This window comes from Ambystoma mexicanum, chromosome 10 (assembly GCF_040938575.1).
Source record: "Ambystoma mexicanum isolate Mex_15411 chromosome 10, UKY_AmexF1_1, whole genome shotgun sequence".
Lineage (NCBI taxonomy): Eukaryota > Metazoa > Chordata > Amphibia > Caudata > Ambystomatidae > Ambystoma > Ambystoma mexicanum.
In genome coordinates this window covers 208366983-208394219 of record NC_090932.1, presented here as the reverse complement: position 1 = coordinate 208394219, position 27237 = coordinate 208366983, and positions in this window count along the sequence as shown.

Sequence of the window (27237 nt, the reverse complement as noted above, 5' to 3'; positions counted from 1 at the left end):
CTGCGTCATCCCAGATCCTTTCCAGGCCTTCCTTGTTGGCGCGTCTTGTTTCGAAGAGGGCATCATAATGCCCCAGGACATGCTCCACCAGGACACCAACTTCGGTGGCAGTGAAGCTGGTGGCCCTCTGCCTCTCTGGCTGGGGGTTGCCAGTGGTGCCAGATGGAGATGTGCCCGACATGGCAACCCCAGAGGCAGGAGTGGGTGGGCAACTGGGTCCTGGGGCTGGGCTGTGGAGAGATGGAATCCCAGTCGGGAGTCTTCTGTTCCAGCAGGGGTGGACACAGCAACTGGACCCCTGCAGATGGCTGACGTGCAGGCACCAAATAGCAGGGCACGTGGGCAGCAGGCAGGCAGGCAGCAGCAGATGGCAGGTGGGAGCGTGCTCGGGGATCTGAGGGGCAGGAAAATGGCCTTCAGGGCAAGAGCATGGTCTTCCGTGTGTGTACCCGTGGCCAGCTTGATACGGAGTGATTTGGCACATGAAAATCTTGCACGTCAGCGTGTAATTCGAGGAAAGGACCAAAGGCCTTTCACGCGTAAGTGCTTCTGTGACGTGATGCGCGGGGACATGCACGGGCGTTTCCCCTGTGACATGGGCATAGTGGATTAGCTTGCGTGCAAAAAAAATGCACGTTCACGTGTGAATGCGTGTAATCCGAGGAAAGGGCCTACGTGCGTAAGTGACGTGACACGCGCAGGCGTTTCCCTCAGCATGGGTTAAAGGTGAGCGGGGCCAGCAGTTCGCTGTACGTGCCTTTCATGGAGACTGACGTGTGTTACTGCTTCATGTTGTTTCGCGTGCCATCACAACTTCACAGCTATCAAGGACGTATCTCTTCTTTTGGCGGGGGTATTGGCTACGCGTGTTTTTCTGCATCGAGCTAGTCAGACGGTGAGTCACGCACGCTATTTTTCCCACTGCGGATGCCCCTGTGTACCACACTGTTTTTGATGTCATAGTAGCCTGCATGTCCCACGCGTACGTGTTTTTCGTGTTACTGGGTGCCACCGCATACTGTGGGAGGTTGATTCCACGCACGTAGGCTGCAGGGTTGCGTGCACGGTTTTCCAGCAGTTTTGGGGTGCCTGAGCGTTGTGTGACCCGTCACTACATCACTGGGGTCACATACAGCCTTGCAGGTGCATGGGGGCTGTTAACATCTTGCTTCCCACCCCCTTCACCCCAATTGCCCAGGTCAATTGTGGTGTACACCTCCCATTGGCACTACTCCATCTGTGCCGGCACTACTACATCTGTGCCATGGTTGGGAGGACACCAAAGGTGAGGGGCGCCTCAGCTGGGCGTCCTCCTCGTGGCGGGCATGGTCAGGGACGTGGCCAGGGTGACCAGGGAGTAGGGGGACTCCAGGGTGTCCAGGGCAGCCGCAGAGGGGGAAGAGGCATGGGTGCGCCACTTGAGCACAATGTCGTGCCATGTGTCGTTGCAGTCATGCCACCACCCCCTGTGGTTCCGGGAGATGCAGCTTCTGCATCTGGCACTGGCACCCGTGTGACCCGGCAGTCCGTTCCATCGACTGCCACGGGCCCAAGGGTAGTGGTAGCTGCAGGTGCAGCTGTGGACACCGCCACCCAGGCTCAGGGTCTGCCAGCACAGCCTGCGTTGGCACTTGAGGAGCCCTTGGAAGATTTCCAACAGGCCAGGAGGGAAACCGTAGGGACACGCAGGGCTGCCCTGACCAAGACACGTGTCCTGGGGCAGTTATGTCATCTGCTGCCCCAAACAGCCGGGTGTTGGCAAGTGCAGGGGCAGATGCACCCAACAACATCCCAGAGGTGAGTCTGCCAACCAGGACAGTTGCGGTCAATGACTCTGCCAGAGCGGATGTTGCTGCGCAGGGTCCGGTAGAGGGCACCCAGCTGCCACTGTCAGAAGTCAGGCCTTTGGTCTTCCCTCCACCTGCCACTCTCTTGGCTCAATCCACCGAACCCAATGGCCATACTGGTCAGGGCGGCATTAGCCAGCCAGGGTCTGAGCCACAATCCAAGAGGAGGAAGGTTGCACCTGCAGCACAGGCTGGGACCTCACACACAGCCACGACCTCCTGCACGTTGAGGAAGAAGCCGTTCTGCAACCAGGAACTGGACTTCCTCATGGGATACGTGCGGGGCCACAGCCGTGACATGCTAGTGGGTGCCAATAGTCAGACTACGGCTGCCCAACGTGATACCCACTGGAAGCATGTTGCGGAACATGTCAGTGCATTCGGCCATGAGGTGCGCATGGCGCAAGAGTGCAAAAAGCGTTGGAATTACATCAAACGCAGCGCTAAGGCTAAGCATGCCTCAAATTACAACTTGACTCTGGTGACTGGCGGTTGGCCTGCACCAGAGGAGGAAGTCCTCACTCCGCATGAGTCACTCGTTGCAGAGTTCATACCATCTGAATCGGTCGAAGGAGTGGGAGAGATGCCAGACTTTGATGCCCAGTCCAGTGAGTGTTGATGCGGGTTTGTTAAGGACGCGTGTGTTTTACTTGTGGGATGTGTTGTGCATGATTGCCACTACATGTGACGTGTACATGTTTCGGATGTGCAAGTAATGCAATGCTTCCGTGATGCATGTCTGCTCTGCTGGATGGTGGACATGTGGAGCAGACGGGGACTGTCGGCATCAACACTATTGCACCCTACTCACATGCTGGTTACCAGTACGCCCCTCCGGTCCATGTCCCAGCGCACTGGCCCTTCTGCATGTAGCGTGGGGTGACCTTCCTCTCAGCCCAGGCACGATGTCATAGCATGACTGACGTGCATGTGTCCTCTGCCTACATGCAGGTACTCCATGTAGGCATGCTCCCTTGCCCCTCCACCGCCCGCTCTGCACCCCAATTCCACCTTTGCACTGGTCTGCTTCAATATTGCCATTGGGTACTTCCCTGTTAATGCGTCCTGTGTACATGCTAACTTCCCGCAACCAATCTGCCAGACATATGCTGTGTGGTACAGACTTAGTTCTTGATGCAGGGTATCTCACTTGTACTGTGCAGAGGTCAGATTCCCCCGCAGGGACATGAGTGCCCAATCATGCTCCATGTGCATTGCACGCATGCCCCTATGTGTCCTTGACTGGATGATCACTGTAATACAAGTCCTGGGTGACATACATTGCATGGCATTTCATCAGCCTTCCCATGTCTACTGTGGCTCAGTACTGCGTTGCACACATGTTTAGGGTCTGACAATCTGGGTGGGTCACAGGCCTTAGCCTGTTTAATGGCCAATGACTCTGTCCAACTGGTGTAGTGTCCTCTTCACACGTGGGTGGCCTCCAGACGTTTCTTCATGTGTCCTGCTTACTGTCCCATCATCATTTGCAGTGTTGTCACTTATGATATGATATGATATGATAAGGTATTTGTAACGCGCCTATACACTAGTGTTTCAAGGCGCGACTTGTCTCACATGAAGCTGTTGATGCTAGTCAACACTGCCTGTCAATGCACAGGACTATGGTCAGCCTTTTGATAACATGCTAGGCATCCATGATTTTGCACTTGGGTGGAGGGGATGCTTTGCTTGTAGATATGCTACCCATTGAATGCACATTGCACGGGATGCCTGAAGTTGACCTTGCACTGCCATCACATTTTCTGACACACACCATGAAGTACTTGTACATGTAGGTAGTGAGTAACATACACATTGGCTGCACTGCATAGACCCACTTCAATGCAAACTGCCACCTTTCAACAGGTCTGATCACAGAAGCAATTCCAAGTTAACCCAGCATGCATGCCAGGTTCTATTTTGTGTGTCACATGTCTGCCTGATGTTGTCGATGTGTGTGTGTGTTGTGTGCTTCTGACATGTGTAGTTAAATTTTTCTCTCTATTTTTCAGATGATGACGCAATGGAGCCGGAGGATGGTGTTGTTATGCCAGGCACAGGGTTGGTATCACTACATCAACCCAGCACAAGTGGGGGTCGTGGGGTGGCAGGCCACAAAAACTCCCAAGTGCTACAGGCCATCTTGTCTCTGGCTGCCTATGAGTCCAGCCCTGATGACGACTCTGACGTCCATGTCGAGTTGGATGAGTATCAGGTCCATGTGTCAGGGGTGAGTGATTCTGATGTGGACACTCCTCTGTCAGCGACACCTGCACTGAGGGGTCAGACAGTCTTGGAACCTCTGCCTGTGGTAGATCGGGACACAGGGTCACCCTTCACACCAGTCAATGATGTGCCTGGGACATCACGTCGACGGGGGCATGTAGTCGTGCAGCCACGGGCGGTGCCAACACTACGAGGACAACCGGTCCTTGGGTCCCGCAGGGGTCAAGCCCAGCAACGCGGTCGCTGCGCGCAATCGCTGTATACTGAGTGGGAGCAAGACATGACTGCCAATTCAGAACGGCAGGGGGCAGCAATGGAGAACATCGCTGAGAGCATGGAGCGTGTGGCCCGATCCGTGCTCCCCCCTGCTAGGCAGGTGCTTCTCCAGCAGCAGGCGGCACGGTCCATGGCCCGCTCGCTCAGGCTGGTCATGGCGGCCTCAGACAGGGCACACCAGGCTGAAATGTCGTCTCTGCGTCAAGCAATTGCTGCTCACGCAGAGGCTTACATGGAGGCCCTGAGGGAGGAGTATGCTTCCCTCAAATCCACTCTGGGTGTCCTTCTGATGTCCCAGAGGGAGCGGTCAGAGGAGAGGTTTGCACAGCTTGAGCATACCATCTCGGCTGAGCTACAGGCTTGCCGGGAGGTGCAGCGGTTGTCCAGTCAGGCCTTGCAGGAGGAACTCTGTGTTACACGTTCTACCTTGCAAGAGGAAGCACGTGTATCACGGGCGGTTCTGCATGCAGACCTACAAGTCATCACCACACAGAACCAGGCTCACCCGTCCGGCAGACTTGCTGCCGACGAGGGGCAAGCTGCGGCTAGGCGTGGCCAGGCTACTGTGCCACGTCCTCCTTTCCAGGATGAGCCAGACTCGGACGACCATCTATCTCCCACATAGGTCGGGCTGTGCAGGCGTTGAGCCCATGGAGGTTTCTTTTTTTGGCTCAGCATCATCGCATGTGGGTGTTGAGCAGCACCCTGTACCTCCCCCCTCCTGGGTGCCCCCCCGGGTCATATGTGGCCATTTTTGTTTAGTTAGTTAAGTTTCTGTTTGATAGTTAGTTTAATTAGGTAAAGTAGGTTTTTTGTAGTTAGTGTAATTAGTTAATATAGTTTAACATTGCTTGTCTATTGTGCTTTCATGTGACAATGTGGTGCTTTGTGGCTTCTGAAAGCATCCACTGTCTGTTCCAGCTGGGCCCTTCAGGCTTGTCTTGTGTATGTGTTTGCTGCTTGGGGTCCTTGACTCACATATGCCACTCCTGCTTCGCTTATCCATGGGCTCGCAAGGATGGTTCGGTGTAACAGCCTATTACACAAGGGCTTTGGACTGTCATATCTGTGGCATGTCTGCTGCTGTGGAACTTGTGTTAACACCCCTAGTGGGGATGATTGGGGTGTTATTGACCACTGTTCTGCTTTTGCTAGATGGGGTGTTTCATGATTCATGTGTACATTCATTGCTATGCATTGTGTAGTATGTTTCTTATCTTTTCTGTACATATGCTTGTTGCAATTCATGCCGTAGATATTGTGTTCCACACTTTGGCTGTGAAAGACGGACTGTGGTGTGATTTCTGATGTACGTCTCTGACATGGTCCAGTGATGTGATGCCTGAAGAGACACACACAGATGAATCTAATGCATTAATCATGTGTTTCATGCCCTTTCTGCAGGGGGATGAGCCTCCAGACCACCTTTGCCAGCAGACATGGGCCATTGGACATCTGGAATCTGGACACGTTTGGTGGTGCCCACATGCACATGTGTGCGCAAGCAGAAGCACAGGGTTTGTAATCATACATCCGAAAACTGCTGACGTGTTTCAAGCGACTCCAGGCAAGGTGAGCAGCACAGGGGGGCCACAACACAGCAAACCTTCCACCAGGCCAGTTGCACATGCATGCTTAGTAGCAGCACTGAGGGTGAACTTGGACGAATATTGGTGTTGAAAAGCACAATACAGCTCAGATGTGTTGGACTCATGGCTAGTTGATTGTAAGGTTGTCTGGGGCACCTGCAGGGGCAGTGGGACATTCCCTCTGGTCCACCATGGTCCATTGAAGCACTTGTATCACCCATGTAGCGTTCCGAGACATGGAAAGAAGCAGCTGACAGGGACAGACGGCAAGGGACAGACTTGGTTGCAGTGCATTTCATTTCCTTGTAGAATTTGAAACATGCACTGCCTACTTTATTTGGGTCATGGTGGAACACGACTTGTTGCTATATGCGTCTGTCTGCTTACCCAGGGAACATTGCATGTTGTGTGATTCGTGACACATTGGTGTTCCATTTGCCACGCACCCACCGGCGCCTGACTTACTGCATTGACTGTGTATGAACCATCACAGGGGTAATGTTACGTATGGGTACGAAGCATCCACACCAGATTGTCTGTTTGTAGAGTAGTTTGTTACTTTGGGGCATATTTGGTGGTGTGTTTGTGTGTTAATGGCATGCACAGATTTTTAATTGTGGCTCTCTTTGCAGCATTGAAGTGCTCCTGTTACCGGACCTGAGAGTGCGCAGGCAGGAGGACAGCACTCACCCCAGAGATAAGTTTCTCTTTGACTTCCATTTCAGTGAATTGCTGCTATGTTTATGATGAACAAGTTTGGTATGATTGTGTATTTGTTAATGTGAGTACTACATTCTTGGCCATTCCCTACTTTCCCGTGTCAATCCTACTCCCCTCTCCTGCCCCTCATTCGGGTTATCCAGTATGCCAACGCCTGTCCCGACTCCATATACCTGACCCTCCTTCCCCACCAGGGTCTCAGAGGCCTGTGTTAGTTTGACCTTGCAGCCACCCAGACCACGGTGGGGGTGGTTGGTTTGTGCCACTCCTGCACCTGTACACGAGAGCAGTGACAGTACACATCCGTTTGTGGTGCTTCATTCTATGTTATGTACCACACATGGTACACATCCTGTTGTGACATTGTTTTACTGTGCTACCTTGGTTGTTACGTCATTGTGGTAGTACTTGGCCTTTTTGAGGTACTGCTACTTCAAGTCATCTACTGAAGGCTGCTCTGGTTAGTTTTTCTGCCTGCAGGCTTTTTGCTTGGCTTCTGTGTTGGCCTGCTTTGAGTTCTCTTGGATGTAGTGTTTTTGCAAATCAAGGTGGACTCTGAGGGTGCAGGCAACTTTTCACACACAAGGTGGGAGATGGTGACAAAGGGGAAGGGTAATCCTGTGGCCAGGTGAAATTCAAGGATGAAGGCACCATAACCCTGGTGCAGTTGTTCTGTGGGTAACAGTGATTTGTGAGGGAGGGGTGGTGCTTGGTTGGTGATAGTTGCCTTGCCCTGCAGTGTGATGGGCACCCTGACATTGTAATTGTGGTATCCTATGTACATGAAGTGTTCTGCTGATCAATGCCTGTTCATGTGTTGTGTTTACCTTTCAGGTGTGAGGGGATAGTTGTGGTTTGACATGCTGGGGTGTACACATGGTGAATGTTCACATGTGATGTGTAGAGGACACTGATGGTCACTTGGTTACACATGCATATGTTGAGTGCATGTCCCTACTGACCCACACACTCGCACTATAATGCACTACATGTACAACCACCCTTCCATGTCCATGTGTACACTCTGTTTTCCTTCTGGTGCCCACTGTGTCCCTGCAGCACATGTCCTATGACCAATTGTGGATCCTGTACATGCCTAATTTGCTTTTTGATGTGGTTTGTCGCTTAGATGTGATGCCCAGGGTGTGCATCACACGCAATGGCTGTTAATTGTGCTGTGCACTGAGCAGTGTGTTGCAGGAGGTGGACACAGCACACAGAAGCTGCAGTGTAGATTTTTCAATGCACAATGTGCATGTAGACAGGCATTCATTGTTATGTTACAACTTCCACTTTTGGAATGCATTTGGGTATGACTTCTTTTGGGTGGGAGGTTGTTGGTCAGTCATTTCATCTGATTCCATGTCGGGCATCATTGTCTGATGCCAATTTACATTTTTTACATGGCAATGTGTACCTTATTGATACTGTGTTGGTGTATGGCTATTGCTTGCCATGTCATGTTGTGCTTTGGGAGGGTTTGAGTGACATACCAGTGATAGTCATGGCCTGTTTTGCAGGTGTGTGTGATTCACACCTTGCATGTGTGCCTTTTGGTCACACAGGATTGCTTGTGTTTCAGTAGCTAGGGATGCACACAATGTGGCACTTCCATGGCAACAATCTCAGGATGGTAAGGTTGTGACAGTTGACTGTCTCTTTGTCATCATCGATTGTCACCTGGTATGTGCCAGGCCTGTGTGCACTCCGCAGGGGTGGTTGTTTAGGTGAAATATGTGGCCACAAGCTGGGTCCGGGCTGCCTCGCCACGTGCCCTTTCCCCTCCCATGGGTAGCGCCTGTGCCTGTGGTTGGGGATGTGGGGGCACCACCATGTCCACCGGTACGCCCTGCCGTGTTGCAACATTGTGCAGGACACATGCTGCCACAATGATCCTGCACGCTACTGGGGGTGCATAGAGTAGCTGCCCACCAGAGCGGTCAAGGGAGCGGAAGCGTGACTTGAGCACTCCGAATGTGCACTCCATTATGGCCCTAGTTGCAATATGGGCCACGTTGTACCTTACCTGGGGTGGTGTGGTGGGGTTCCGGATTGGCGTCATCATGTGGTTGCTCAGAGGGTAGGCACTGTCCCCTGGAGAGGTGATAATGGTTGTGATTATTGGGGTTTGTGTATTTGTGTGTGTGTGTGTGACATGCATGCACGTGCAAGGGCATTTGTACTCACCTAGGAGCCATGTGTCGCCATGCTGCCCAGCTTCCAGGGCCCGGCTCAGGGCAAACATTCTGTATATGAAACTGTCATGGGTGGAGCCAGGGTAGTTTGCATAGATAGAGGTGATGATTCCCTTTGCATCGCATACCACCTGTACATTGATGGAATGCCAGTGCTTGCGGTTTCGGTAGATGTGCTCAGTGGCCCTAGGTGGACGTAGGGCCACATGGGTGCAATCTATGGCACCGAGCACTTTGGGGAAGTGTGCCACCCTGTAAAAGTCCAGGACAACGGCCTGCCTTTCTGCGGGTGTTCTGGGCATGTATATGTGCCTGCGGACTGAGGGGCGGGCTGTCATGATTGCCAAGACCTGGTGTAGGCAGCGTGACTGCGTGGCCTGTGAGACCCCACCCACTATGGCAGTAGTCCGCTGAAATGACCCAGTGGCCAAAAAATGCAGGACATTGAGCACCTTCTCCAAGGGACTCAATGCTTGGGAGCAAAGGGTGGGGGATCTAAGGTCATCTTCCCACTCCCTGACCAGGTCTAGGATGATACGGGGTGGAAACCTATACCTGCCGTAGACCTGGTCGTCAGGCATCCCAAAAAGGCTTGTCCGTGGTGAAAGAATGCGTGCCCTGGCTGTTCTCCTCCTCCTGCGGTGTCCCACGATCAGTGCTGCGACAAATGGGGCATTCATCGTAGCTGTATATAGGTGTTTGTTGTTTGCGCGCACTTTTATACTGTGCGCGGGGACGCTTCTGCCTGCCTTCGTGTGGCGGACGCATTCAAGCCTGTGTCCGTCTTTTGCTGTCTGCGGGTTTCCTTTATTCGTATCCATGAATACGGGTTGTTCTCGTGCGTGTGGGCATTCCGTGTAGTTCCCTGCAGTACTTCCCCAGTTACGCCTTCTTTTTCACGCGTTATTCCCCATTCTGCGTGTTACGCCCACTGTTACGCCTACTTTTGTTGTGTGCATTGCGCTATGTGCGCTTTTGCTGTGTGCGTAGCACACGCCGTTTGATGACGTGTGTGCCCGCGTGCGACATGCACTGATTTGGCGCACAACCAGTGGGAAACACGAGCAGCGCCTTCCTTGAATCGCATGCGTGCGTGTGCGCTTGCTTTCTCACGCTTGCGCCACCTTGCGCCTGCTTGCGCTGGGATTTTCGGCGCACGTTTGTTCCATGAATCGGCCGCTTAATATTCTACTCATTTGCAAAGCATATTGAACTAACATATTGTAAGTAAACTATAAAGCCTACACATAGTCAAAGGAAACTGCATTCATACACTATGTTCACTTATCAAACAAGAATACTACAAAAACATAAAAATAAACATCTGAATTAACATCATTGCTATAAACACACACAATTACTAACTTCTTTATTTTACAATTGCAGTGAAGACCAATCTCCTGAAAAGCAGCAACATCTGAAGTACAAACAACAACTCAGAAGAAACCTGCTCATTCCAAACAAAAAAAGTAAGTACAATAGTACCATGATATTCTTACTGTTACTCAAACTCATTGTGCAGTTGGTTCATGGAATTTGTGTGCCAAAAAACAGACATTTGTACACAATTCTGCCCACAAATCCCCATTTGTTAATGAGGGATTAACAGGCAGAATAGCACACAAATCCCCGTTTTTTTTAGATGCACAAATGACATAACTCAGTCCATAGAATATTAGTATTACAGAACAAAGAACTGTTTTAATTCTATACCATTAGATTTAGTATTAGTACTTCTCCTCACCACTAGCTTACTTTATACTGTCATCTGACCGCAAGTATAGTAACACACAAATACTAGAATAGCCTTCCCAACTAGTTGTAGCTGGCCAATGCACAATCACACACCACCACATACATCCTTATCATCATACTCACACACTCATGCACACAGCACACATACAATGCACAACAGCCCAACCCATACCTTCTTTTTTTTCAACAGACCCCAAAGCATGCCTACCAAGAACCAAGTCTGTAGAAAGCAAAGCAGAAGTAGAGCAAATGAAAATAAAACTGTCCAAAATAAGCATCCATCTCTAGCAGAATTTGTAAAAAAAATTTCAAACAAAACATCTAATAGAGTCGTTAGGCGAAACAAAACAAACTTCCAGTACAAAAACATTTGCTCCTCTTTCAAAATGTACAACAAAACATAAAGTGATTGAAACAATTCACCTACCACTACTGCTAACACTGCTCCTATAAATCTTGATGTAGTGGCAAGTAACCATACCAAAAAAAGTATATTAGAAAAAATGTTCCACCACATAGTCCTTCAAAATCTTATAAAAACAGGAGAGAAATCATGCACAACCCTTAAAACCTAACGTAGAAAATGAATTTTAGAAGCTTTGATAGACAGTGCAATTCTTCTCAAAAGGAAGTTATTTATTTTAGTGTTAAACAGAATGAAACCACTGAAAAAATCACCACCACCAGCACAGAACCATATTTCAAGGAAGACGAATACAAACAAAAGCAAACAAACATAATTGCTATACATAGCAGTGGAAGAGGCTATGAAAAACTTAACAATACCATTATGGAACAAGAAATACTGCTTACAAAAATATCCCCAGAAAATTTATTATCACCTCTCCATTCAACTGAACCAGAACGTCCAGTATACAAATGGCCATGCACGTCAATGTGTAACATTGCCAAAGAATATTTCAAATGTTTACGCCAGTTCCTCAATCAGTATGTGAAAGGCAAAGACAAAATCAAAATGAAACTACTACAAAATATGGATACCTGTCCAGTGCACAAACACACAGGACTACAAAGACATTCATTAGCCTGCATTTCAGGACCTATTTGTAAAAGCACCTTCCATCATATCAAAATGATATCAACACATCATTCAACTATACGAAATCTAGTCTATAAACTATACTATGCTAAAATTCCTGCTTTAGCACTAGCCAATTTAAATAACAATCTTCTACATGGTACGGCCAAAGATCTACTTGAAGAAATAGAGCATATCCAGAGAAAATATTTTGAAAGTGAAAGGCACTTACAAAATACACTACCTTTACAACAGACTAGCAACAATTGTACAGATGGCAACCTTCTACTAGACACATACAAAAAAGAAATACTAACATTTAAAAGTACATCCGCTGAAGTACCAAACCATGTATGGGTGTATTGCCGCAGAACTTTTAATAAAAGTAAAACAAAAACTGTAACTTAACATACTAAATAGAAGACAATGAAGATTCCAAATGGTTTGAATGAGCTCTGTACCTTATAGCAGAAAACAAATATGAAATAAATTACCCCTTAATATTTTGCACTTACTGCACTACAAAACTTGACAACAACCAAACTCCTTCACGTCCTATCACAAATAACTTGGAATTATTCCCACTACCAAAACCCCTGCAATGACTCAATTTATATGAGAGCATCATAATTCAAACAGTGCACCCATTTCAAGCCTTCAACCAAAAACAGCAAAATTACCTCCCTCTAAATTAGTGAAAGGCATTTATGGCAAAGTTGTTTATTTACCATTTGATCTGTAAGAAAATGTAAACACTGTGGGACTACAACGTCCAATAGAGCAATCTTTAATTATCTTAGTAAATGGTGTACCTACAAAAGACAAAACAAATTGGCAACAACTCGTAGACTTACATAATGCTATTGCAATATCTAAAAGACAATAATGAATACTACAAAGAAATTAATATTGAAGAAAACTTGAAGAAAACCACTGAACTAATTCAAGAGTCACCAGAAACTGGTCAATTTGAACTTCTAGATCCTGCTTCTCTATCCAATATTTTAGACCATTATACAATTCATCCATTACACTCTAGTGACACCATAGATGATGCACTAGAAACTACCAAATGCAACAAACCAAAGGATCACCAATCAGCATATAAAAAAAAGTATAGAAGCATGTGCTTTTCCTCTACTCTTTCCTACTGGAAAAGGAGGACGGTACGATGATAGACCCATTCAGATAACAGCATCAGAATACTGTTCGTTACAAATGTATTCTGAAGATCCCAGATTTAGACAAATTGTGGAATACATATTCCACCTACTCTTTGAAAGTGAACTAGCAACTCTATGCTATGGAGTTGCACACACATTAACATCGGGTACCCAATTTCAAAATATGTCAGCTACGCAATTACTAGAAAAAGTGCAAGAAAAAGATGAGGTTCTACAATCAAGCATAACAAATCTGTTAGCAAACATGCGTGGTACTAAAGAGTACTGGTTCAGACGTCACAAAGATGTACGTTATAAACTTTGGCCTGCCCACTTGGTTTGTTACATTAAGTTGTACAGAATATGCATGGGAAGATTTACATGATTTCCTACGCATAGCAAACATAAACAAAAGAAACATAGATACACTAACACCTTGAGAACATTGCTCTCTAGATCTTGTTAATGTTTCAAGATATTTCCATCATCACTTCATTGCTATGCTACACATTATTTGTAATAAAACTGTTCCTCCCCTTGGAGAAGTGTAACACTTGTTTTGGAGAAAAGAATACCAAGCCAGAGGAGCACCACATATCCACATGCTTTTATGGATGAAAGATGCTCCTACATATGGTCAATACAGTGATTCCACTGTTTTACAGTTTATCAAAAAATATGTCATTTGTGAAATTCCATCAGAAGCAACAAATAGTGATCTTCATGCACAAATTGTACAATTTCAAAGACACAAATGTGGTAAATATTATTGTTGCAAATACAAAAACAAAGGGAAATACTACACCAAATGCTGCTTTGGTTTCCCTAGACCACTTACAGAAACAGGTGAAGTGAACAACTTCATGTCTTCAGTTAGGCATAATGTTAAAGGTAAATCACCTAAGAACAAATATTACATAAAAAGAACAGAAGAAGCAAAATATATCAATGATTACAATGCAATCATTGCCCTCTTATGGAATGCAAACATAGATGTGCAGTACATTGCACACAATTCCATTGCAGTGGCACGGTATGTTACAGCCTACATAACCAAAGCAGAAAAAACAGAGCTGCAAGACCTCTGAAATGACCTATCATTGGACAAAACGCTGTCTCAGAAATTGTACAGTTTAGGCATAAAAATGCTCTCCTATAGAGAATGCAGCTGCTATGAAGCTGCAGATCGTTTAACCGGGACTGCTTTTTATGGAAAATCTTAAAATATAGTATGGGTAAGTCTTGGTCCTGCTAAATCTAGAAAAAGAGTTTTCAAATCATACGACAACATAGAAACAATAGCCAAACATGATCCCAACAGCCAAGACATTTTGAAAAATATTTTACTAGACTCATACTACCCAAACAGAAGTACTACTTTGGAAACCATGTGTCTATACCACATAGCCCAAAACTTCACATACAAAAATGATATAAAACCTGATGAAAACAAAGGTAGATACAGAGTGACAAATTGTGAAGGCAGATTAGTGAAACTTCCCAAAAGAAACTTAATTAATCATATACAATTGTCATTAAAAACTCCTCAACATAAAGAACTATATTAAATGTCCCTGCTATAACTTTTTAAGCCATGGAGAAAAGAAGAAGAAGATACTTGGTATCTATGACTCTTATGAAGACGCTTTCAAAGCAAATGAAAGCACTATGACCAATGTAAACTTTACACAGTACAAAACAATGTTGCACAATGAACAGCAACAGAAGAAAAACTCCAGGCTCAACTAGATAAAGACACTCCAGACAGTAGTCAACCTTCTGAAAAAGGGAGCCAAGAACCACTGGGACAGCCACTAATGGGCAAATGAGGCATAATTAGCTATAACAGAAGTAGAAAACACTGTGTGTCACTATGAAGAAGATACAGAAGACTTAACTGTACTACAATCAAAACTAAACAAAGAGCAGCATACCATTTTTCAAGAAGTAACAAAAGAAATTCCACATGGTGTACAACATGAAAATAAAGAATGTACCTGCCAAAATTACAAACCTATACTACTATATGTCAGTGGTGAAGCTGGTTAAGGCAAAAGATTCTGAATACAAATCATCAGCAAGTTCCTTCAACAATTGACAAACAAGAAACTATCAGCTGTTGTAACTGCCCCCACAGGTTTAGCTGCGTACATAGGCAGTGTCACTTTACACCGATTACTATTCCTTCCAGTAGAACACCAAAACAAATTAGAATATTACCAACGTTCTACAGAAGCTGCAATGGAATTACGAAGAGTGTTAAATTAAATGAAAATGCTGCTAATAGATGAGGTGAGCATGGTCTCCAATCTAATGTCGGCTTTGATTCACCTCAGATTACAAGAAGTACTCAAAACAAATTATAAAGAGCTCTTTGGATTGTTTTCAGAGATCTTCTTCAATTGACACCAGTGGAAGGTGAACCTATTTTTAAAACCTTAGGACACAAACTTTGCCGTAAAACTATTGGCAGCATAGGAAATGTTAACCTTTGGCAACATTTTCAATACCGAGAATTAACAGAAAACATGTGCCAGTCTGCAGACCTCACCTACGCCAACATTTTAAAAAGTATTAGAGTTGGTGTACTATCTCAAGAAGCTTCTAGAACACAAATGAAAGGGTCGAGAAAAAAACAATTGAGAGCCTCCTCCCTTATAATTCATTCAAGATTTAGCACTTGGATGTGTAAAAAAAAATCACACCTAGACTTACAAAAACTTCTTTTTATATAGTTTTCGGTATCTGCTTTTTTCGTGATTTAAGATATACTTTTGAACATCATTGATTACAGAAAAAAACAAGCAACATCAGTTTGCACAATCAAAACAAAACAAAAGCAAGTTGGTACTCTTGCACATGGTTCTATACAGAGAAACGAATACAATTACTACTGTCACTATCCAAAGAGAGCAACAGGGGTCAAGATTCAATAAACAAATGAACAACAGGTATAAAATACATATCTTGGTATAAAACAGTAAACATTGGTGACACTGCATTTAGAGCGAAAGTGCGTCTACACCTGGTGTTTTGGCCCTATAATGGGGCTGTGTGAGCCAATTTCTTCCTAGGGCCTTCGTCAGGACAGAGGAGGACTATGCAGTCAGGATGTTCAGGAAGTGCTGTAAAATGAATAAGGGATAATGAGGGGAGTCTCCATGCATAATAGCAGGAGAACATGTGAAATAAATCACTGGATGTCCATCATGTACTTAATTGGACATCACTTACCTGTGGGGACGAGAGTCTAGCCACAGGTGTAAATGTAGAAGATAATCCCAAGGCCCGATTCGCCGATGGGTAATAGTCACAGTGGACACCTAATTTAGTAAAATGGAGGAGGATTTAAGGTTACTAAATATATTAGTGTAATTTAATTCAGGGCGAAGTGTGTCTCTACAACACACTGAAAAAGCGGTCTTAGCTATTTTGAGGCAGCCGTGAAGTCGATAAAATTGAAAGCTTCAGCATGATAGTCATGGCGGTGCTGTAAGTGCAGAGCTGTAGAAACACAAAACACACAACAGCATCAATGAGTATGCTGGTGTGGACTAATCTTGAAAGCATCATGTTGAAGAATGTTTTCAACAACTGGGAGTGCAGTATATGTAATAGTGAAGCAACTGGAAACATGCTTACCTAAATTAAGTAAGCCACGTAGTTAGTGGATCACTGATGGCACCATCGTATTTGAAAGTGTCTGCATCAATAATGTGGCAAGCCCTGAGTTCTGCAAAACACATGTGGATACAGATTAAAAAGTGCCTATAGCAGCGGATCTCCGAGACGCACTACTCGAAATATTCTGGAAAGGCATTCTCATCATACCTTGCTAGAGGGAGTGTTAGTCCCTGCGGTCGATCAAGGCAGCTGCAGAGTCTTGCAGAAGCAATAACGCGGGGATCTCGAAGCGCTGCTGTTGTGCCCACTTCCACGGAACAAACAGTGGTGAGGACGCCGTTGCGAAGCACAAAGGATAAATATAGCGGAGGCCATTTTGGAATGGTGTCCGCGTGTAACGGGATATTAAGATGAATCTCCAAGTGTGTTGTCACCAAATCCGCTCGATAAAGAATTATTGTGAGACACATTGGAGGCTAGATAATTGTTGTGTAATTCCCATTGCGTGTTAGTATCCGTTCCCATGGCAACCATTCACATGAAAGAACGAAAACAGAAAAACACGGTCTACTTTGTACTCAATCCAGCATCTAATGGGATACTTGAATGAGTATCAGAAGAGAAGAAATTTATAGTGGAAAAGCTGAAATTGTGCAGGCCACATGTATGTATGTTCCAACGCTGCAACCTTGGGAGAAGTATCCCCCTCCTGGAAATGGCACAGACAATTGAGGTGACTTTTCGAACCTACTGTCTATATGGGACTATAGAAAAACCAACTCAACCAATTGCAACTTATCCAACATAAAGCAGCTAGACTTATTTTGGCACTCAAGCCTCTCACTGGACCTGAAACAACTCAACTGGCTCCCAGTTGCAAAGAGAATAACACACAACAATGGCTTTAGTCATTTCCAATTTCCAACATAATGTTGCTTCAAACTACCTAAACTCTTACTTAAACCTATTCCTTGAATATTGCAGAGATCATCAAAGATTAACAAGACAGGATTGGGTCCGAAATTCTGTTACAACCTCTCCAGAACCTTGGAAACAGAATATTCATTCAAGAGGTTAAAATGGAATGAGAAAATCCTGATCCATGAAAAGAAGATCTAACTCAGGTATGCCTGTGTACAATAAACAATCTAACAGCATTCCCTACCTCCAATGACACCAATATTTGACTCTAATGCACATATGCTTCATGTCCATCACTTCAACCCTGCAGCGACATTTAGCCATGACGTGCTAACCTAAGATTTGCCTTCCAGCCATGGCACTCCAAAAATGTAATTGCCTTGTTTCAAATTCCACTTGTCTTATATTTGTTGTAATCTCAATAACCGGCAAGCACGAGAATTGCTTTAACGAATGGTGCCTTAGCAAAAGCATCAACCCCACTATGTTATCCAATTGTCAGTTTCGATCTCTAATACCAATTGTAACTAAGCAGACTACCTTTCTGTTCAAATCCCATGCTTCCTATTCATTGTATATATGTCAGACCTTTGTATTGTACCATTGTCCTGCTTTGTTTTTCCCAGGAACTTTAAAATGGTGACCCAGCGAGGTAGCACATTATAAATCTCAAAAATAAAATAAAATAAATCGGCTTTATAGCTCTGCCTTATGTATTTTTCAGTGGGAGAAAGCCATTGGAGATGAATTATAAGGTAACCACAAGATTTTCATAATGGGTGCTCCCCATTATTTTAAATGTTACTCAATTTAATTTTTGAATTGCTAGCCAGCAGCCACAAATCTCAAGTCTTTCTTGTGGGTTCTCTCTTGACTAGAGCAAACACAAGAGGTGATGAGTGGAAGGATTAGAATTATTCTTAACCACTGGCATTGCTATGGGCAACCCTACAGACCATTATTTATGTATTTATTAATTTATTTATTTATTTATACATTTGTATAACGTGCTTAACCCTTGGGTGTGTAGGTGCTGGATGCATCTTAGTGTGTTACAGACAGTTAGCAGGAAATGTGCTGCGAATGACATATGAAGGTCTTCAGTCTCTTATGGAACACACTGTAGAAGGCCTCGGTTCTCAACGATGGGGAAAGGCTGAGTGGGCCTGGCTGTGGCTGGTTTGCACAGTCTGACGGACAGGCAGCCCGGGGCGGTGTTGACAAGGCAGCGGTGGGTGATGGGGAGGATCTTAAATTTGATCCGTTCACGGACTGGGAGCCAGTGTGTTGCTCTCCTGGCTGTGATGATGTGGTTGCGTTTGTATAGCCTGAGTGTGGTTCTAGGGGATTGTTCTGAATTTTTTGTAATATGTTCAGGTTTCGCTCTGAGGTGCCTCCCAGCATGGCGTTGCAATAATCCACTTTTGTGTTAATAATGGCCCTCGCAATGCTCATGCAGTTGTCAGTTAAAATGAAGGGTAGGCTCGCAATGATATGTTTGGTCACATATGCAGCTGAGGAGGCAGTGGTATTGAAAAGCCAGGATAGTGTGAGTGTGGCATCGTGATGGAAGCCAAGAGTATTCACAGATGGCGAGATGTGGATGGGGTGATTGTCAATGGTAAACAGCTGGTAGTCTGGGCTGAGCTTGGCGAGGTGGGAGGGATTGCTATCAAGAAGGAGTTTCAATTTCTCATTGTTGAGACGGAAGCAGTGGGAGGCCATCCAGTCTTGGATGGTTTCATATATGGCATTGACATTTTGGGAGTCCAGGCAAGGATCACCAGTGAGGGGATGAGGATCTGGGTATCGTCGCCATATTTTGTATATTTGATAGTGAGAGAGTCAAGTAGGTCAAACAAGGATTTCATGTAGATGTTGTAGAGAGTGGGAGAGATGCAGGATCCTTGCGACACTCCAGAGGTGATAGCTGTGGGGGTGGAGGAGGGGTTGGCGGGAAAGACTTGTGACATGTGATTGGTCAGGATGGATGCAACCCATTTGGCAGCGTTTGCAGTGAAGGAGGTGGTGACCGTTAATTGATGGCAGCGGATGGAGTGATCCATAAAGTCAAACGCTACAAATAAGTGAAAAAGGATGAGAAGCAAGAGGTGTCCAGAGTCTCTGGCATCATCCAACTGGTTCTTGAGGTCAAGGAGTGCCGACTCGGTTTCATGGCTGGGCCGGCAGAGTTATTGACGTCAGCTTAAGATATGGTGTTGCTCAAGATGTTGTTGAATTTGGAGTTGGGCGGCCCTCTCTATGATCTTCAGGAGGAAGGGAATTGGAGTGATGGGCTGCAATTTGGTGGAGATGAGGGGTTCAGTGAAGGTTTCTTGAGGAGGGGTAATTCATACTTCTTTTACCAAGTGTGGGACGGAGCAGGAGACATTAATAATGTCTGTCATTTGCGACACTAGGAGGTCTGTGCACTCTTTGATAAGGGGTGAAGGGGTGAAAAAGAAATAGGGAGGCGCCTACAGAGAGGGAGAGGTAGTGAGCAAGCAATGTAGGGAGATAGAGGAGAGAAATAAGAGAGTGGGAGGGAAGAAAGAGTGCGAGAGGAGCACTGACATGTCTTTGGGATCTTGTTGTTTTTTTAATAACATCTCCGTCCTGACAGGCTGCCTTCCTGACAATTCCATCTGTAATCCTCCAGGCCTGGATTCGCCTTCCCCTCCGGTAATTGGATTCTGTAGTGCACCTTGTAAGTTGCAGCTAACAGCGGCGCTGCGGCATTAGCCGGGGCTGGAGGCAGAAAGACGAGATTATCTTAAAAGTTAAGGAGAGGACGAGGCGCGGACACAAGCTTCCGAGACGCTGCGCTGGCATTCCTGTTAGAAAAGAAATATGTGAGCAGGAGAGAGAGGCAGACGGAGAGGCCTGGAGACAGAGAGCAGCTGGAGGGGGCAGGATTTAAATCAGCAAATATCTACACACTGGGTTTCCACTTCAGGAAAGGAATTGGGCAGGAACAAGGCGGAGCTGCGCTCTGCAAGAGTCGACATGCCCGAGCACTGTTCAATGGAGATATGCGTCCCAAGCTCTCCAAGTTGAATAAGGTCCTTGTCCTTGATTGTCCCCGGTCTCCTTAAGGTCATGTTTTTGAAATCTCGAGGCGTGGAGCAATAGGCAAAGGATTTACCTGCTGCATCTGACAGACATGCTTTGCTGACGCGGCCGGCCCACGCATGACAAGCAAAGCGTCAACGGCTCTATATCTGCCCTGTGTTTTGCACACATGTTACTGTTATAGCCAGTTTTCTTATGAAATGAACATCATATCCAGTTTGAACTGCACGCTCAGAAGGAAAGCATTCTTGAATTCCTATAACAGGCAGGATTGACAAATCGACTGTCATACTGTGCAAAGAAGTCTCTCTCTCTCTCTCTCTCTCTCTCTCTCTCTCTCTCTCTCTCTCTCTCTCTTTCTCTCTCTCTCCCCGCCCCCCACCCCCACCCCCACTTTAATGATGTCCATTTTAAAGTGGCTACTCGGTTGAGTAGCGCAAGATGATTTCAACCGTGAAATTCAAATATCGTTAACTTTTAAGGCAAACCATCAGGAAACAGCATTTAGCCCTGCAACATAGAAATCTCACGAGCTGCAAATCAATTAATTTCTAAGGTTAAATCACATATCAACAAGCGGATATCACATGTGGGAAACAGCATGTGCTACGTGCAACATTCCGTTGCAGCTGCGTCTCCCGTCTGCGTAGTGTTCACTCGGGTCAACGAAAGAGCTCCGCGTCCATAGTTTAATGATAGACATTTGCCCCCGCACCACTGACAGAAGCATGTGTACCTTAGAAAAGCGTCTCCTGTTTAGTGCTTGGCTATCTAAATTGTTCCCTAGGTTACGCGCTAACGAGATCTGTGATGAACCCGAAGATCACAGGATAAAACAACTAGGGGAGGGCAAATTTACTATTTTACTGCAAATGGAATGGCAGATTGGGAGAAACGTGAACCCCCTTCACCATTTCAGCCGCAGTACAGAATTTGGGGTTGCCCTCACTGTGACGTTAGATGTGGGAACATCTTTAGAAATATTGGGGCCCGGGGCACAGACTCGTTTGGGGTCCCTCTCGGGAAATAAAATAGTTGGTCACTGCACCCACATCGCGATCATAACCCTCAGCTTGATATTTTGTCCTGCAGCAATGAAAATATGCACGGTGCTCCCTACCAGTCCTCCTTACCCTCTTCAGACTAGCAGGAATCAGAATAATAAACACCCAACATTTGAATGGGTCACATTTTTAGTCCAGGACGAAGGTAGTTGTGTTCAAGCATAGGTACAGGAAACATTTGAGCAATAGCAGCCACGAGAAAGGTGTAATTCAAATGCAGGGCACATATATATAAGTAACCGTATCAAAATAGCACAAATACCCCTGCATGGAGAGAAGACTCAGATTAACAGTCTCATTAAAAGTAAAAGCGCTCAACCATGTAGGCAGATTGCGTAGATTGTGGATATAAATTAGAAGCTGTAATTTTCATGTGGTTTTGCTACTAGTCAGCAAAGAAACACATGACTTTGTGGTGTGTAATATCTCAATAGTCACAATTATTGTATACATAGCCAGTAAAACCATGAGTCAAACCTTTTTTGATGAGCAAACCCTTTGAACTAAATGACTCTTAGAAACCGAGGGATAGATTCGGCTATTCTCATGGTCTCGAATTTCACAGAGGGAGTAGACAATGGACCAGTTCAGGAATCTGTGTGCCTGTTGCCAGCATTGGCTAGGAACCAACCTGGCAACCATCCGTGCTGCAAACAGGTTGTTTGCATGTGGTTTCTGATGCCCATGCTCCACAGTAGTGACAGCGTAATAATCTAAGACAAATACAATACCTCCTTTGGTGGTGGTCCACTTATTGCACTTTCGCTATTGTGGAGGTGTGTGACCAGAGAACAGAGGTAAGCCCACCCACCGCCCTCCCGTTCACACCCTACTTTGCACATCTAACTAGCCAGTTGTGTTGGTTTAAGTGGATTTATTGCACATAGTTAAACATGACTCTGCAGCTTTCCTATAATGACCTGATTATTGTCTTGTGGGGTGTTTTAGGGAGGGCTTGGTGAGAATTGTTTCAAAGTGCTGCAGAAAGCATACAAATAAATGGAATGCAAAAAGGGATGGTTTGGGCAGCATTTTTGTTAAATTGCAAAGGTTGTTTTGCCAAAAACGTGCAATCCACCCATTAATTAAAAAAACAGGCGAAATGCAGGCAGTTTGTGAAACAGTAGCATCGTCCTCTGCGCCGACACCCAGAACCCTCTGAGAATAAGGACGGTAACTGGGCATCAAGCAAAGGCACAATGAAGCATAGTGTTTACCAAGCTCACTGCACCTGTAACAGTATAAAGCCCTGAAAACTTTCAAATGCTTATAGACTGGAAATGTGGACACGTTAGGAAAAAACAGGATTAAATTAGTTGCCCGGGATCAAACATGTTAGTTAAGAGGTGATGCTGAGATTTGAACCCAATGTGCCGATGTGCAATTTCTGCACTTGACCACATTGTTTCCCAGTTCTTATCATAGAGCAAGGTGCAATTATTTGTGAGTGTTTCACTTTCATGAACCCAAATAATGCCTTATTGTTTTAAGAACTGACTTGAAAAGTATACAATTCACATAACCCAATATGACGTTTAAAAACAAAATGTTATAGAAGTATTTTATGCAGAAGGACAATGATTCTAGCTTCATTTTCACTATCACTAAAGCAAGTATACTAGCACCACAGTATTAATTGATGTGAGCTTTAACAACTTCATCGGGATTTTCAATTTTATTTGAAAGCTTTACATACGCCTGAAAGACAGAATTGAAGGTTGTTATTTAGTACGTGCAGAACTACCTTTCAAATTGTATAATAATGCACACTGTTATTTGCCAAATGAGCTCACTAGAAAATATGTTTGCCAAAGGTCTTGACATGTGGTTGTCTCTTTTCTGTCTAGAACAAATCAATTAAGAATTCCAGCCTTTAGGATGTCCCAAGTAAAAAAGGGACATTCTTTGCAGCAGCACCTTCTGCCTGGCATGCTATTCCTCCAGATATTAGGCAAGAAATATCGACTACCTTGTTTAGGAAGAGGCTCAAGACCTTTCTGAAGATTGACTGCCTTGTTTAGGAGGAGGCTCAAGACCTTTCTGAAGATTGACTGCCTTGTTTAGGAAGAGGCTCAAGACCTTTCTGTTTAGATAGGCATGACAATGGTGATGCCGTATGACCTTTCAGCCCCAATAAATGCTTCAGGTCTTCCCAGGATTCGGCTATGCTGTGGTCCATCTCTGTATGTTTGTAATGTTGAGCGCTCTTAAGCCTACGGGTCAGTGGTGCCCGGTATAAATATAATAAAGTACAGTAAACCCCATCCACTCGAATGGCCCCATGAAAAGAAATATCAAGCACTAGGTTAAACAACACCACCCATAAGTGAGAAGGCAAACCTTTTGACAGCAAACAGCACATCACAATAAGGTGGCATAAGATGATTTGTCCAGATCACTGTATGTTCAGCTGGAAAAGCCGGGATATGAGCCTCAACACTTTGGTTCCAGTGTCTCGAATTTGACAACCTAATCACCTATCCCTACTAACACTTTATGCTCCTCATTGGGAAGTGGTTGCCAGTTTTAACAACCCACATTTGGAGGAACAAAGCTCTAGACCTTCACCAGATGGATGCTATGTCACTTTCTATAGCTAGAGCTAACTGGTGCAATTAGATTGCTGTGTAGCACACACTAAGTGTTACTATCACAAAAGTATATACACATGCAAGTTTATCAACCTCAGAAAAATGAGAGGCTGAGTCGGCCTTGCTGGAATTTAGTACTGTGATTTGGTACATGAAAACATATCTCTGTAACCAGTACCTAACAAACTGAGCTATGTTCTGAGAAATCATGGCAATCAAATTTATCAATATGCATTTCAACTTTCGGTATGGCACATGATATATATATATAACACACAGAAGGGTGGGAATACTGCAGGAGTTGTGTCATCATGACTGGGCAAACTGTGTTTACTACAGTGACTGCAAAGAGCATTATAGGATTAATTGATCCGAGCAAAATGTACTGGTCAGCAACAGCCTGGCTGCAGGTTTGGCCCCTCAGCAGCGCACCATAAAACATGGTATCTGTTATTTTAGTTTTCTAAAACAAATGGGCACTGACTGATTTCAATCAGGCAGTCATGTGGGGGCCCGCCTCCAGGGCGGGGGCCCGGAGCATGTGCCCCTTTTGCCCTCCCATGAAGACGTCTCTGCATTCAGGCCAATCAAGATGCCAGTCTTTACCATGTGTTTTGATTGACTAAGTCGACCGGAATTTGGGACAGAGTGAACCAAATATTTCGGCCTATTAATTGTCCAAAATGTGTGTGACCCATAGTTTGTGATTACTGGTGCCATAGGCGGTTTTTACTTCTATCATTTGCTTTGCATTTGTTCACCCGTTCAGTTTCCATGCACCAGGCACTGTCTGCCCATGATGGTGGACTTCCTGGATATTTGCTCGAACAGACGGATTGGGATTTTGGATACATCCTGTCAATTCCACTCTCCAGCAACATTTTCAGCCAGCCCTTGTAAATTCGTCTGAGCTGGCTCAAACTCTAATCCTAAAGGATTTGAACACTTTGAGACCGAGAGTGTGTCTCTAAACCCCAGATAAAAGGGTAATGTCCAAGGACGCTTCCCTTGCTGTTACTGATGCCCCACCATAACCACCTCTTAGTTTAAAGTAAATGTAGGAGTTTACAATAACACCTAGTTTCCCAGTGAGTAGAGAGGCATGGCACCCAGTCTGAGCTCTACAGCTCCATTTGACACGATAGCAACATACCCCAAGGGTACACTCTTCTGAAATACCTCACTCCACCATTCCACTTAAGCACTCGTGTTGAGAGTTGTTTCTACTCACAGCACTAGGCAATCTGAAGTGCATTACTAGTTTCTAGCATAACCAGTGGACCCATATGCCTAGAGGGTAACAACACAAAGTTGGATAGAACCCTCTATCTTTCCCCCCCATGTAATACACAAAAACATTGGGTGAGTGTTGGAAATAAAAAGGCAGCAGAATTTTATTGCACAAATTATGGTAATAAACAGACATAACCATAATTACAGTAACCATAATATGCTGTACTTTTGAGCACCGGGTCGTGAGGTCCTGAGGTTGCCGCTTTCCTTGTCCCACGACAGTGTGGCCACCGTACGGTGTCCTGTCTTCTTTCTCTTTCTTCTCTCCATTTATTTTAGGGTGGGAGGGTTCTGGGAAAAAGAAGTAGAGAGACTCTGTGTATGCAAAGTCTCTTTCGCATAGGTCCCCATGGAGGGACCCAAATTGGATTGCTTGGGTCCCCATGCAGGGACCCACACTGATTTCTGGTTTTCTGCTGGCAGTGCAGCTCCTTATATTGGACCCAGAGTCTGGGCCTGGGTCTTTTTTGTGCCTGAGTGGGGGTCTGTGCTGCCAGCTCCCCGGCCAGCTGGCACAGACGGCATGTCACACCACGAGGTGCTTCTCCTGTTGGTCCCCGCCTGTTTCCTGCATCTCCAGACTTGGGTGCTCAGCACCTCATTGTGAAGATGGCAAAGTGTTGATTCCATCTTGCCCTTCCTTTTTCCTGCTTCGTCTGGCATCATTGTGCCTGCCCCCGGGGGGGGCATGAAAGAGTTATTGGGGAGAGGGGGAGCAGCTCAGTGTGGTGTCCTTGTGCTCGGGCTGCCCCCGCCCTCTCCCTGACCTTTCAGCGATGGGGCACGGGTTACCTGCCCCCGCCTGGTATCTTTGCGGCGCTGGCTACAAAAAAACAAAAAATCCTTTGGGAGTCCAGTTCTGGGTAAACCCAGAGCAAGAAGCATAATTTAGTGCTAAGGTACGGCAAGCTTGTAGCCCAGATCAGATTGCCAATAAGCGGAACACATAATGACCACCCAGGCAGTGGGTTCTTCTCAGACATAGCTAACCATTGCAGAGCCATATTCCCTAGCATCTCTATACATGTTGAACAGTTCTCCAAAAGCAGCAGTGAGTAGCTTCGGTCTCTTCAATAGCTAGTGACAATATCCAGTCAAACTATTCCCTTAAATGGAGAGCAACAGGTTGGCACTATACGGGTGGATTTACAATTACTAAAGAACTACTCTCGCAGGAAACAGTAAACCATATGGGGGATGTTCATTTGGGGGTCATCCCCACGCAGACAAACCACCATCTCGTCGTAGTCCTACTTCCAAGGACAAGTGAGAACACTGCTGCAAATCTGTGCAGCACTTAGCATTAAATATGTGTGTGCTGCCACTAAGCAACTCATTCAAGAATGCCCAGTGCAAGTAAAACTGATGGTGTGACAGGCAATGGACATGCAGTATTGGCTAATGACATGGCTAGAAATCTCAGCAATCCTTGTAATGGTCGCTAAGTGGCTGGGGTTGGTGGGCACTATTTCAAACATCTTCCATTAAGTTTCCCTCAAAAGATCTTTGCGACTGCAAGCCTCATGTAACGAAGAATCTGTTCTGGTCGCTGTGCCATGTCAATGTTTCGAACAGTAATTTCCAGTGCAGGAAGAAACATATTTCCAAAGTCCTTTGGAGATAGTGAGGCAATAGGCACCTGCGCCTACCCATGGCTTGAGCCCAAAACGACCTGTAATACAATGAAACAGAACCTTTCATTGTGGTACTCAGTCCGTCCGATAGCCTGGTTTCTGGGTGAGTCCTGCAAGATAGTTCCTTGAAGCTGGGAGTCATGGATTTAGCACACCCCATCCAGAACATAGTGTGAGCTGAACATAAGCATGATCATGTTGATGCAAGACAAGTGTTACCTTTGG